Here is an 8,939-nt window from a genome sequence, read left to right on the forward strand (position 1 = left end):
AATCAAATTCACGTTCCAAGAGACGGACTCTCAAAAACAACCTTAACAACACAGGATTTCTAATGGCATAAACTCTATTAAGCTGTAATACAACAAGTTCAGAATCTAACCTCACAATCAAACGTCGAATTCCAAATGAAATAGATTCGGATAATAATTCAACCACTGCACTGTATTCTGCAATGTTATTCGTTGTTTGACCGAGGCTTACCCCATGCATAGAAACTAACTCGTCAGAGGGTGAATAGATAACCCAAGCTGCGGAAGAGATATTCCGTGTACTACGACAAGCACCATCAGCGAATCCAATGTATGTTTGGAGAGGCGTCGACATCTACAATATCAAGAGTAAAACCAAGATAAGCCAGGATAATGACGAAAACCACACTTGCTAAACTAAGCACACTGACTAAACTAACACACTTGCTAGCTAGAAAGGAAATCTAACCTATCTAAAAATTTCTCCATCCATCATTTTAAGCATAATACCTCTTTAGGTAAAGTCCATTTCTGGGTTTGCCCAAAGAGTCCCCATCAAAATCAACTAACTCATAAGCCCCTTTTGCTAGCTTTCGCTTTACAATGTAGGGCCCATGCCACATGGGAACGAATTTTCAGCACCTAGCTTATCGTTCGCTTGATCATATAATAGTACTAGGTCTCCTTCTGAAAAACTTCGAGGAGTTACATTTTTATCGTACTGGGCTTTCATTCGTTTTGCGTGAGTCTCGATGGCTAAAGTAGCGTCACGTCGAGTCTCATCTAATTTAGCCAAGTATAACAACCGTTTCTCCTCTTCGGAAGTAGCTGGAAGTAATTCGACAGCCATTTGAAGTGATGGGATTTCGCACTCAATAGGTAACACAGCTTCTAAGCCATAAACTAGCTGAAAAGGGGTGAAACCTGTTGAATTTTTCACTGAAGTTCGATATGCCCATAGCGCCGAAAATAACATGTTATGCCAATTCGTTCGATGGATACCAATGATCCGTCGAATCATGACGACTAGAACTTTGTTGATTGACTCAACCAAACCGTTGGCTTGCGGATAATAAGGTGTAGAGCTATCGTGGCGCAAACCAAGCTGGCTTGTAAGCTCAGTCATCATGACATTTCGAAAATGGCTTCCATGGTCCGTAATGATTGCTTGTGGGACACCAAACCTAGTTATGATATGATTGAATACGAAAAGTGCAGCTGTCTTGCCGCTTGCGTCGAATGTAGGCATCGCCTCGGCCCACTTAGTAAAATAATCAACCGCAAGGATGATATACGCATGCCCCCCGGCCGAGTGAGGGTTACAAGTAATAAAGTCAATGCCCCATTTGGCGAATGGACCAGCGGCAATTATAGGGTGGAGAGGAGCAGGTGGAGCGCGCATCTTGCGATCAAACACTTGACAGTTGTGGCATTTTCTGACGGCAAGGATACAATCTTTAAACATAGACGGCCAGAAATAGCCAGCGCGCAACACCTTCTGAGCTGTGGCATACCCAGACATATGACCGCCACATGCTCCAGAGTGACAATCATTCAAAACTCTCTCAGCCTCATCGTGAGTTAAACAACGTCGAAAAACTAAGTCTGCCCCCAGGCGATAAAGTGTATCTCCAATAATTCTGTATTGCTGGGATTGAAACCGAATTTTTCGACGGTTTTCCTTGGAAGCTTCAGGCCGAAAGGTTTGGGTTTGGAGATAGATGATTATATCCCCATACCACGGATCTACAGTGCTAATAAGAAACAAAGATTCGTCCGCAATGGACTCCTCTGCCACAGTCTCTGTGTCAGCACTCGGGAAATCACACATCAATTCCGCGAAGACTAAAGATTTCTTAGACTTGGACTTCTCAAACTCCAAGTCGAACTCTTGCAGGATGACGATCCATTTAGAGTACTTGCCCCCTAGCAGTTGTTTTGTCAAGATATAAATCATAGGGTTGCAATCCGAAATAACAGTAGTTTTGCGGAGAAGAATGTAGTGACGAAAACGCTGGACAGCTTGAACGGCTGCCAGGGCCAATTTCTCCACATGTGAATATTTTAACTCAGTTGGATTTAAGGTTCTGCTAAGGTAATATATCACATGCTCTGCCTTGAATTCATCTTCTTGAACTAACACCATTCCAATGGTGGAATGCGAAGCTGCGAGGTATAAGAAGTAGTCCTGGTTGTAGTTGGGAGGATGCAATAACGGTGCATGGGTCAACGCGTGTTTTAATGCATCAAAAGATTGTTGAGCAATCTCGTCCCAAAAGAATTGTACGTTCTGTTTCAACAACCGTGTAAAACCTTTAGTGACCTCGGCGTAGTTAGGGATGAATCGGCGTAAAAAGTTCGCTTTCCCTTGCAAACTTTGGAGTTGGCGCAAACTCGAAGGAGGAGGCAATTGGATGATAGCCTCGACTTTCGAGGGATCGACGCGAATGCCGGTTTTGGAAACAACAAATCCCAGCAATCGACCTGTTTCTATACAGAAAACACACTTGTGGGGATTCAACCGAATTCGATAATGCCTACACCTCATAAAGATTGCTCGTAAATGGACAAGGTGATCAGCTCGGTGTAAAGAATGAGCAGGCAAATCATCGAGATAGGGTTGCACAATGTGCTTGATGTCATGAAATGCATAAGACATAGCCCGTTGAAAAGTAGCACCGGCATTCTTAAGGCCAAAAGGTAATTTGCAATAAGCAAATGTCCCCCATGGACAAATGAATGCCGTTTTTGGTTGATCGGCAGGTAGAATATTGATTTGATTATAACCTGAGAAACCATCCATGAAGGAAAACATCTCACTTCCGGCACAATCATCAATTATTTGATCGATATAAGGCGTAGGATAGTTGTCTTTTGGACAAGCTCGATTGATATCCCTATAATCGATACAGATTCTTATTGTTCCTTGTTTTTTATTGACGGGAACAATATTCGATACCCAATCCGTTAACGGGATCGGATAAATGAAACCTGCTTTCAACAGCTTTTCGACTTCGGCTTTGATTGCAGCTGCTTTTCGAGGGTGAATCTGACGCAACCGTTGCCGAATGGGTTTAGCATCCGGGTAGGTTTTGATTTCATGAACAACAATGGCAGGATCGATTCCTGGCATTTCCTCGTAGGACCAGGCAAACACGTCGCGGAATTCTTGGAATAGGGCCTTGTAAGTTTCAATTTCTTCGTCAGTACATGCGGCACCTATATGAATGTTCTCCTTAATTCCGGGCTTCACTGATATATCAATGGGAATAGTACGAGAAATATTCCCTAAATTCAGCTCTGAATCAGAATGTTTCGTTGGATCCTGAGCGTCTTTGACATAATCAGCGGTAAAGATAGATGAAAAATCATTTTCAAATGCATCGCCCTTAGGTAAAAACGAAGATCTGTGATGGAGATCTTCCCATGGTAGATCATCTACACTTAGGATTTCGCGAAGTCGTTCGTCAGATGACACTTCTTCGGGAAACGTTATCCGTTCTAAAGGTGAGGTGAAAAGTGACTCTTCACTGACCACATTCATTTGATCGGGTTCGGTTGAATGAAAATCAGTAAAAGACATAAGAGCTTCATAAGCAATTTCATATGGACTCAACGGCATAACATCACCGAGTGAATCTAGCTCAGAGTCAGAGGGAACATACCAAGGATCATCATAAATAATGTTTTCTGACGTGATCATATGAATCGTTGCAAATGAAGGATCTACATTGAGTGGAGGGAGAGGAAAAGTTCCCAGTAAACCGGAATCCTTAACTAAACCTACACCAATGTCCTTGTAAGGGATTGTCGTTTTACCAACATGTTGGATAGTTTCGAAGAGGATGGGTCGGATGAAAAGTATGTCAGCTGATCAATAGTCACGATCTTACCGTTATGTGGAATTTAATGACTCTGAAGACCGATGAAACGACCGCTGTCATAGCATATGACCAACTTCGACCCAAAAGAAGGTTGTAATCTAGAGGGGCATCAACCACTTCCACATCCAGATTAACGGTTTTACCTTCGACCCCTATAGGCAATTCTTGTAGAATACCAAACGGACGGAACCCACGGCCATCAAAGGCCTTAAGGATGGTGGGGGATTGGTTCAACGAAGGAGAACCAAGCGATCTCCAACATTGAATCGACATAATACACGTAGAAGCTCCCTCATCAATCACAGTCCGATGAATAGGCCTGTTTTTGACTATCACTGGGATTTGGAAAGCCATTTGATGGGGGAGACGTGGTGTACTATTTTCTAGATCAAAGATCATTAGGTTCGGGTCCTGAACATCGACAGCTCCGATAGCCGACAAAAGCAATTTTCGTTGCGCTGGACATGATTGCAGCACTTCGAGTGCCGACATTGCTGAAGGTGAAACAGCTAAGTCTTCAACAATGTTGTAATTCTGGGCTGCTCTCGCATGTGGATTGAAAGCAGACCTTCGAAGTACACCCTTGGCGGGCGGCTTAATCACTAAGTCTGGGTTAGGTTTCTCGATCTGTAGTGGATCGGAACCAGGAGTTGAGGTTGATGGGTTAGAGTGAGAAGATTCTGCTTCTTTACCATCAACAGGAGCCTTACTACCATAATCTTGCGATCGAGTCGCAATCCTGACATGAGACATCATCAAAATGGGTTCTTCACTGGCATTCGAAGAAGAACCTATCATCTTATTTTCCTGCTCGGGAAATGGATTCTTTAACACAGCAGGAGTGGAAGAACCTTTAACTATTTTCACTACCTCGGCCCGATGAGGGCAGTCTCTCGTAAAATGATCTTCTTCACAAATGAGACAAGGATAACGAGGTTTGCGTTTTTCGTCATTGGTTTCCGATTTTTCTACTTTCTCCTTTGGAGCCTTGTCTGCTTTGGTCTTCTTCTTTCCTTTCTTCTTTCCACCGTTTTTTGGTTTGGCCGTAGATGACTCTACGGCGTGAATGTCGGCGGTGAGTTCAGGAGAAGACTCTCCTGTCGGAGAATCAGGCAAAGTGATAATTGGAGTAGTTGAAGCCTTGGAAGACTTCTTCTTGCTCTTCGTAGTCACGATACCAATCATACCATCAGCGGCATGAGATCCCGAAGGAGCAGCAGCGATTTGGTTTGATTTGGAAGATCCGGTATTTTCTCGTGTAACGTACCCGACTGAGTATAAACTAAGTCAAGGTACTGTGCTTGAGCAATGACTTGCTCCTCAGTAACTACTCCGGCCTTAGCTACATCTTCAGTAATTCGTGGTAATAATGATTTTACAAACCATTCAGCTAAGATTTGGTCCGGGATAAAAACTTTCACTAATCTTCTTCGACGTCTCCACTCATGGATGTGATCAGAAATGTACGTGGATGTCGATTGTTTTAGCGAAGTTAATAATTCTGTACCATTATCGTATCTGACTGGTAACTGAAAATGAGTTAAGAATGAAGTAGCTAACTGGCTAAAGTTGTAAAAAGAAGCCCGTGGCAACTCAATGTACCACTTGGCTGCGAGACCAATGAGTGTACGCTGGAAAAGACGTAAGCGGATGGAATCATCTGAGATGGAGTTTGATGCACACCAGAGGTGGTAAGTCATCACGTGATTGGATGGATCCTCTCCAGACTTACCTTCGAACTTGGGTATATCGCTGGGCAACTTATTTGGCATTGGCGGCCAGAACTGTTGATATTGAATTGGATCGTTTGTTAGGCGCGTCAAGTCGGGTAAATCTAAAGTTGCAATAAAGGGTAACTGCCGGTTAGGATCTCTAAAATTCTGAGTCACAATACCAGCCCCAGGAGGAGGATATCCAGGATAACTAGGAACAGGAATCGCATTGGGGATATTATATCCTCCTGGAAAACCAGGATTAACCGGACCGTACTGGGGTTGCTGAGGTTGTTGATAAGTGTACCCAGGATACGGTTGATACTGGTAAGCCGGTTGTTGGGCAGCTTGCGCAGGTTGATACGGTCCCTGGTACGGAGGTTGAACAAATTGAGGTTGAGTAGTAACAACCGTACTTGTACCAGGTGGTCCTACAGGCATCTGGACTGTGGTTTGGACTGTAGGTCCAGACAACGGAACAGATGTCTGAGGAGTGGTTACAGGGACTGTAGAAACCGGAGCTGCCGATACTCCAGAAGTAAGCATGGTAGATGAAGCGGTAGTTGCTGCAGCCGTGTGAGGTGGAGTACCAGGTGCAATTGGCGGCTGAGTAACTACCGAAGTTACAGGGGTCTGAACACTTGACTGGACAGGTTGCGGTTGCTGGGGTGGACCAGGAACTACAGGTTGTCCTGCTTGAGGTGCCGACTGTACACTTGGCTGCAACATCTGTTGACCTTGTGACGGGTCCCATGTTAACATTCCAGGGTATTGACTCGTAACAGGTTGAGGATACTGAGATCCATAACCGTATTGAGGATAGGGTTGATAACTGTAAGGTGCAGTCCCATATGACTGTCCTTGAGGTGGTTGATAACTTTGACCAGGGTATTGACCCGTAGGTTGATAACCTTGAGGTAAATACGAGTACTGGGGTTGACCTTGACCTTGGGGTTGGTATCCTTGAGGTTGATACCCTTGGGGTTGATACCCTTGGGGTTGCCATCCTTGAGGTTGCCATCCTTGAGGTTGGTATTGATACTGAGGTTGACTTTGGGGTACATATTGAGGCTGGGGTTGATACCCTTGGGGTTGATACCCTTGAGGTTGCCCCCCAGACGCGAATGAAGTACCTTGAGGTTGCCCCCCAGGCATTAACGAAGGTTGCCCCCCAGGCGGTAATTGGCCACCTTGAGGTTGGTTAACGGGAGTTGAACCTGACATCATATAAACATCACCTATACTCAATGGAACGTTACCACTGTTTCCAACGAATAACCCATGCTCAATGGGTCGAGGAGATGCTCCTGAAAAAGTACCAGAAAGTGACTGATACCCAGCAGGAACAGAAGGACCACCATGTAAAAATGATTCAGGACTTTGTGAAAACACAGATGACGGACCAGACATATTTACAGGATTATGAATTCCTCCGGGTGGAAAAGGAGTACGAGGTGTAGAAAAACCTACTGAGTTGTCTAAAAAATTGGTTAAAGCAAGGTACCAAGGTTCACTTCTAGGAGGACTGTAAAAGATGGACTCACGCTCCCTTAGATCAAGGGTAATTATATCTTCAGAATCAGAAACGCCTAGTTCTTCCTCTGGAACAAGTTCTTCTATTGCAATTAACCCAACAGGAAGATTTTCGGTGATAATTCTTTCTATTCTTGGTGAATCAGGAACACTAGGAGTTGGAGTAACAGGTTCGGAAATTTCAGGTTCTTCGCCTGTTTCACTGGCAGATGAAAAACTACCAGTAAGCTCGGAAACTGTAACAGCTTCGGGATTGTAACCTGTTTCTAAACTTTGGTAATCTGGATGGACTACCAAAGCAGACTCTCCTTCTTCAGGTGAACCTACTTTACTGCCACTAGGAGTTACAAGGACCTTTAAACCCTCTAAAACACTGGGGACGTCTCGAGGAGGTGAACCCCTAAGTTCACGGGATCTTCTCAACAATTCGGCCACAGAAACAACTTCAGGAGACTGGCCCGCAATGCGACGGGACCGTCTCGGTAATTCCGCCACAATTAATGATTTTAATTACAACACACGAAAACAAAGTAAAAAATTTCAAATCAAACCACCTAAGTCTTCTAAAGAACCAAACAAATTTGAAGCATACGCCTAAATAATCTAGAGTGTCAAAGCACACACAAACAGTATCTTCCGGACCAAAAGCGCTAGTTGGTGATTAGGCCCAACCTCGCAGGATTCAGTACAGAAATGGCGGGTGGAACAGTTACGCCGACAACCTGCTTAATGAATAGACTGGACCAAGTACCTCCACTTTAACCGTCTCGAAGTGAAGCGTACCCCCCAGAAAATCCAAGTGAGTATAGCCGACGTCTGCTCCAGGTACAGTGGGACCTTCCCTCCACCGTCACCTTGGGTAGAATCCTAGATATTATGGCCACTAAGGTTACCAATCACAACAATTACACCTGGGGGAACAGTCTAAACTCCGACAGCACGCAAGGGCAGAGTAACAAGCTCCAATCCCCTTACCGGCTCCTTGACAGTAATCCAAGGTTTACCGATAAGTGACCCCTGGCTCCTCGACAATGGTTAATCCGAGGTTTACCGTTTTTAATACGTACTGCCTGGCGTCGTTCCCAACGGGGAGGAATGATCCCCTCACTGGTTCGGACACGAGCTCGTGCTTCTCCTTTAAGAGGAGCTTTCCCAGAATGTAACTGAAATAATTGGATTTGTTCTACTCAAGATAGACTAACTGTTTGGTTTTGTAGTCTTGGAGAGTTAAGTACTCACCTACTCCAAGACCCTAGCCTAAGCTATGTTGGTGCTTCAGAACCCTAAAAAATAAAAGTTACTAGATCAATTTTAATTTAAGCGTTACTTTTAAGGTTGTTCTTTAAGTCAAAAGGTGATGGAAGTGAAACTTGTGGTGTGTTGACTCGACTCAAAACCACTACAAAATGCACCTAGGATGATTTATCCACTACTTTTGCTTTTTCGATGAATTGTTTTAACTAAAAAGTTGAGAGAATGCAATCTTTATAAAAACAACTTCTTAATTGAAGACAATCAAAGAAACAATTCGATTTTCTTTTCCAAGCATAAAAACATAACTTCTCTTTACATGCACGAAAAAACTCTTTTCTTCTTTGAAAAAAAAAACAAAAAGCTACTTGAAACAAGACTTTTAAAGAAGATGTTTTTGTATTTTTCTTTTAATAAAGTAAATAAAACTAATATAACCAAAAGCAATCTTTTAACAACTATCAAAATCTATGAAAATCCACTCATAAGCAAACTAAAGGCAAATTTATTCTAAGCAATTCTAACAAGGTCAAAACTAACAATGATTATTCTAAGGTGTTTTACTTGATTATGAACGAAT

The sequence above is a fragment of the Pinus tabuliformis genome, chromosome 9, assembly GCF_031772625.1.
Source record: "Pinus tabuliformis cultivar Carrire ecotype Pingquan chromosome 9, CPIR1, whole genome shotgun sequence".
NCBI lineage: Eukaryota > Viridiplantae > Streptophyta > Pinopsida > Pinales > Pinaceae > Pinus > Pinus tabuliformis.